Below are 6,000 nucleotides of genomic sequence, written 5' to 3'. Positions count from 1 at the left end.
TTGCCAAATTCGCTGCTTTCGCCAACTTTTATGGGCCCCCTTCACTGCTTTGTGCCTTCCTTCGTTGGCGATTGTGGCAAAATTGTCATTTTCGCCATATTTGCCAAATTCGCCGCTTTCGCCAACATTTATGGGCCCCCTTCACTGCTTTGCCATTTTTTGCCATTTTTGTTGTTGTGTGCATTTCTGGACATATCTCAGTTTTGTTAAGGTCGACTGTACTTATAATTGCCAGTGGAATATGAGATTCATATAATTGAAGTTGGGGTTGTGATGACTCTAAGTGCAAATGACCATCGCAATTTAGAGAGTAAGTTCGGCAGTTGCAAAGGAAGCCTAAATAAATTCCAGCCCTGGACTGGACTCGAACCCATGACTATGCAATTGTTCTACGCAGCTCTATCATCTGATCTCTTAACCATCTGGAAGTGAGTCTGTTGCGCGTTCATACTATAGACATGTACCTCTGATGTCTGAGATGGTAGAGCATTGCAGTGCAATTGCATGGTCATAGGTCCGAGTCTCGTTTAGACCTGAAATTTTTTCAGGTCTTCATTGCCGCTTTGCAAGTGATCATTTTCGCTTCCACTCAGTACAAATAATAATGCATTTCCCCTTACCACGGAATACTTGGAAGTTAAAAAATCATGTCCAAAAAATATACAATTATAAAAAAATATTTAGGCTAACTGCGATTTGGTGACCCAGCATCAATATTCTCTCATTATAATGCAGTGCTGTATCGATGCCTCAAAAGATGGCAAGTTCCTTTGATTATCAAGAGCTAAATACCCTCTACCTAAGTAGATCTTAGTAAATGCAAAATTTATGACTGTGTGCACATTTTAGATACCCTTGTGGTTTTTCTAGCAATTTCTGTGAATCCATCTCATGAATTATGCAATTCTTGAATGTACCTTCAGTCTCTCCAAGTTTAGTACTCGGACTGTGTCCCTGCGACTTCCACTGCTTCAGCATTTCTTTAAATAGTAAAATAAGGGATGAACCACTGAGCGTTACTTTTTTGGTATTTTGAAACTGTCAAACCTTCGTCAAGAATAAATGGTTTTCCGGTGCTCAGCGATTGGACATTGAACTACTGAATCAGAAACCCATAAGGGTTGAAACGTGTAACGGCCTCTTGTGTCCTGGGAAGCAGGCTTCTGAATATTCAATTTGCTAAGTACGGTGTTTGGAACAACAAGAGAGAAACATTCAACCAATCAGTTCGCAAGAACACCGTGATGCAATACCACTAATGTTCTCGCGCAAAATTAACTGGAGCGAGGGGTTTCCAAATATGGTACTTAGCATTTAACACTTAGCACGTTTTAACCCCGATGGGTTTCTGACTGAATCTAACACTGCCTTTGGGTAATTTAGCCACGCTCATATGCTGGAACTGTTACTCAAGAAGCACGAGCGAAACAAGTTTGTTCGTACAAATCGAATTTAGTTTCTCTCTTATGTTAAACTTTCTTATTCAAAGAAAGCTACGGGAAAATCGTAAGTCTATCTTGCTTACTAGTTGGTAGGTTGACTGCTGATGACTCTCACTAGCTATTTCATTCTATGAAATGAAAAATGCACAAGCAGTCTTGCAAAAAAGAGCAAGAAGTGCCAAAAACACCCAGTTGATCGTTTCGCTCAGTTAGTGGTGAATCACACAAAGACACTGTTGTCCTTTTCTTTGTATTCAGGATGCCAATCGGGTGGCATTAGTTTTTGATTGCCGTACGGTATGCGCACTTGGGTTTGGAGCACATGGAAAAGCTGTTCATGTTGAATTGTTAATTAGGTTTTCATTTAGGGAATTCAGGAGAATCCGATGAGTTTTGGTTCTTCAATAAGTTTGAATTTTCAGTTAATTTGTTCAATAAAACAGCATTAATATCTGCAAATGGTCAAACTTTGTTCCGACCATGTATGTCATTTTCCGATAAAAACACTCACATTAACTCACAAAATAAGAGCCATTTACATGTGGACATACCTTCCATCTCACACAGCTTGTCCATCATCGTTTTTGACATTTCTTGGGGAATAACAGAAACAGCTATTAAGTGACCCTTGCACAACTTTGTGCAAGAAAAAAATAAAACGATTCTTGCTCGATCTCCTCGGTCACGCTCAGTTATCTTAATAAGTCAATAAAATGCACAAACTCACCATTTATCTCTTTTAGTGTGCCTTTGCCGCTGCCTTCATCTGTTTGAAGCCTCTTCAGGATGTCTTAATGAAATCGAATAAACCAATTGATTAACCAATCAATAAAATAAAAGAGAAAATGCTAATGAAGAGTACACTAATACGTACAAATAGGGGTGAAAGGCAAAGCATTTAATCTTTAACTAATTACCAAGAACAAAAAGGAAACAAAGATGAATGAAAAGGACTTGACATGAAATACGCTCATAAAAAACATGCAGACTGCTTCGTCAATAACACGTCAACGCTGAAGCATTTGCAAGATTACCGCATAGGCCTTTACTTCAACATGCATGGGCTCTTTTGTTTTAAGATGACAATAGCATTTGCACTTTTTTGCCTGAAAAATTCGAGCCCTGAGCAGGACTCGAACCCTTGACCGTGGGATTCTCCTACTGTACACTGTTCTATCATCGGCTCTCTCAAGCCATCTCAGTGGGTGTTGGTGAGTTGCGAGTTCATACTATATCTTAGATTCAGGTAGAGATGGTAGAGCATCGCAGCGCTATTGCACACTCACTGGTTTGACTCCAGTTCACAGAATTTTTCAAGGTCTTCTTTGCACAGTGTTCACACTGAAAATGAGGAATGAAATTTAACGACTTTTTCATGACCTCATTCCACTTTTCATGTGCAACTGGCGTTTTTTCTACACAGTTTCATCCAATTTCAAAAAGGATATTCAAGATTTTTATTCAGCACAAAGGCATAGGCCTGGAAAGAAAATAATATTTCATGACTTTTTCAGGCCTGCAAAGTGCATTTTAAAAATCCATGACTTTTCATAACCGTGTGAAACCTGTTGCAACAGTCTACATTTTGTAAGTCCCCCTCTAGTTTGCTTTTTATGAGGGTGTGGAGGAGCTTTGCCATTGGTGGAAATATGGTAATATGAATTTGTGAATAAATTAATGGTATAAGAGGCGTTCATTGATTTCATGCGGATAGAGTGTACCTAGTTGAAAGATGAATTTTTGTTCGAGATTTTGGGGCTTTCTGTGTCCCCGTGGTGTAAGGATAGGCCTCAAATTGCCATGTTGTAGTGGCAGTGATTAGGAAGACTAAAGTGGCGCGCAACTGGTTTTGACGTTTTGTCGTATTTTTTCACACCTCGTAGGTGTTCGCAAAAGCGGTCCACCAATCTTCTCCCTGTTTCACCAATATAGATCTTCTTACAGAATACTTGGAGGCTAAAAATTATGTGTACGAAATATACATCATTGTTTTGGCTAATTGTGAGTTTGCGATACCAGCGTCAATGCTTTTCTTTCTAATGCAGTACTGTAATGATGCCTCAAAAGATGGCTTGAGGTATTAAAATAAAAGTAAAATACTTTCTACCTAAGTTGATCTTAGTAGACGCAAAAGTTATGAATGTGTGCACATTTTAGATACCCTTGTGGGATTTCTAGCAACTTATGCCACTCCATCACATGAATTATGCGAGTTACATTCCAACTTGACTCTACCTTCAATCTCTTCAAGCTTAGCATTCGGACTGTCTCCCTGCAACTTCCACTGCTTCAGCATTTCTTTAAAAGGTAAAATAAGGGGTGAGCCAGTGAGCATTACTTTTGATAAGTTTTGGAACTCAAATCTTTGTCAGGAATAAATGGCTTCTGGGTGCTCAGCGATTTTACATGCAACTACGGAATCTAATGCTGCCATCGGGTCATTTAGCCAAGGCTCATATGCCGGGATTGATACTCGAGAAGCACTGGTAAATGAGTTATGTTCGTACAAATCGAATTGTTTTCTCTCATCTTTTAGACTTTCTTTTTAAAAGAAAGCTACGGGGAAAAATCGTAAGTCTACCTTACTTAGAAGTTAGTAGGTTGACTGCTAATGACTCTGACGAGCTATTTCATTGTACAAAATGAAAAATGCACAAGCAGTCTTGCAAAAAAAAAAAAAGCAAGTTGGTCGTTTGGCTCAGTCACATATGCATCGTACTTCGGCACAGAAGGTTGTGTGGTTAACTCTGGCTGGACCAACACTCGGGGTTTTAATCAACTAAGGGGAAATTTCCTCCTTAGAAAATGGATAGAAGATATTGACACATTGTCAAGTGCCACGCAAAGATACTGTTGTTCCTTCGTTTCTATTCAGGAAGCCAATCGGATAGCATTAGTTTTTGATTGACGTATGCATGCTTGTGTATGATGCAAATGCCTGCTCGTGTTGTTTTTGTTATGGAAATTCACATTGCATATCGAAGCGATCTGATACGATGAATTTCAGCTTTAGCAGGGTTTTAATATATGAAAGCTGTTCCACGGCACGCAATACCTGTAGGGTGAACGTGGGCCTTTAATTAGGTTTTCGTTTAGGGAATTCAGGAGAATCTGATGAGTTTTGCTTCTTAAATAGGTTTGAATTCTCAGTTAATTTGTCCAATAAAACAGCATTAATACCTGCAAATGGTCAAACTTTGTTCCGACCATGTATGTCATTCGGCAATAAAAACATTCACATAAACTCTTAAAATAAGAGCCATTTACATATGGACCTACCTTCCATCTCACACAGCTTTTCCATCATAGTTTTTGGCATTTCTTTGGGAGTGAAAGAAACAGTTATTACGCAAGTGACCCTTGCAGAACTTTTGTAGGAAAAAAAAGAAAATTTAATGGTTCCTGCTCGATCCCTTCAGTTACGCACAGTTAACTCAAATAAGTCCATAAAATACATGAACTCACCATGTGTCGTTTTTAGTTCTGTTAGAAGCCTCTTCAGGATGTCTTAATGAAATCGAATCAATCAATATATTAATCAAACAATAAAATAAAAGAGGAAATGTTAATAAGGAGCACACTAATACGTACAAAGAGGGGTGAAAGACAAACTATATAATCTCTAATTAATTACCAAGAACAAAAAACAAACAAAGATGAATGAAGAGGACTTGACATGAAATATATTCATTAAAAAAAAGATAGAGACTGCCTCAGCATTGACATGTTAACACTGGAGCACTTGGCAAGATTTCCACACAGGCCTCTACTTCAACATGCATGGGCTCCTTTGTTTTAAGATGACAATGGCAGTTGGACCTTCTTTAGCCTGAAAAAATTCCAGGCCTGAGCTGGACTTGAACCCATGACCCTGGGAGTATCCTACAAGCATCTGATCTTGCAAGCCATCTCAGTGGGAGTTGGTGAGTTGCGAGTTGAGACTAGTAGAGTAGAGCACTGCAGTGCTATGGGACGGTCATAACTGTTACTCCCGTTGAGGCCAGCATTTTTTTTGCAACTGTCTAAGTCGCTCTCTAAACTCCAATGATGATACACCCTTCCCCCACCACAGAATACTTGGAGGTTAAAAATGATGTACAAAAAGTACACAGTTATTTAGTCTAATTGCGAGTTTGTGATACCAGCGTCAATACTTGTCGTTTCAAAGTAGTACTATATATGATGCCTTGAAAGGTGGCAAGTTTCTAACTGAATTTCATCTAAAGGTATTAAAATATCCTGTAAGTTGATCTTAGTAAATGCAAAACTAATGAATGTGTGAACATTTTAAATAGCTTTCTAAGATTTCTAGCAGTTTCTGTCAATCCATCTCATAGTTTATCAGCGGCGAGTCTGGACTGTACCTTCAATCTCTCCAAGTTTAGTATCTGAACTGTCTCCCTGCGACTTCAACTGCTGCAGTGTTTCTGTAAAAAGTAAAATAAGGGGTGAGCCAGTGAGCATCGCGCTTTGTATACTTTGAAAGCCAAATCTTTGTCAGGAATAAACACCTCTCAGGTGATCAGCAACTGGACTTCGAATCACAGAAACAAATTTA

The 6,000-nt window shown here is 38.9% G+C and overlaps 2 protein-coding genes and 1 long non-coding RNA gene across 3 annotated transcripts in view; all 3 read right to left on the bottom strand.

Annotated features, from left to right (window-relative positions):
* LOC138029166 (NLR family CARD domain-containing protein 3-like) overlaps positions 1-977 on the bottom strand; it is a 13,233-nt gene extending 12,256 nt beyond the window's left edge. The window contains exon 1 of the mRNA XM_068876873.1: positions 918-977. The gene's annotated coding sequence lies outside the window, so the exon portion shown is untranslated. The remainder of the gene's footprint in view (positions 1-917) is intronic.
* Positions 1-6,000, bottom strand: part of LOC138029455 (NLR family CARD domain-containing protein 4-like) — a 281,844-nt gene that overhangs the window by 253,470 nt on the left and 22,374 nt on the right. The window lies entirely within an intron of this gene.
* LOC138029182 (uncharacterized) overlaps positions 1-6,000 on the bottom strand; it is a 377,995-nt gene that overhangs the window by 358,913 nt on the left and 13,082 nt on the right. The window lies entirely within an intron of this gene.

The sequence above is a fragment of the Montipora capricornis genome, chromosome 13 (genome assembly GCF_036669925.1).
Source record: "Montipora capricornis isolate CH-2021 chromosome 13, ASM3666992v2, whole genome shotgun sequence".
In the NCBI taxonomy this organism is placed as follows: Eukaryota; Metazoa; Cnidaria; class Anthozoa; order Scleractinia; family Acroporidae; genus Montipora; species Montipora capricornis.
The sequence above is the reverse complement of the archived record's forward strand: the minus strand, read 5'-3'. Positions and strand labels throughout refer to the sequence as shown.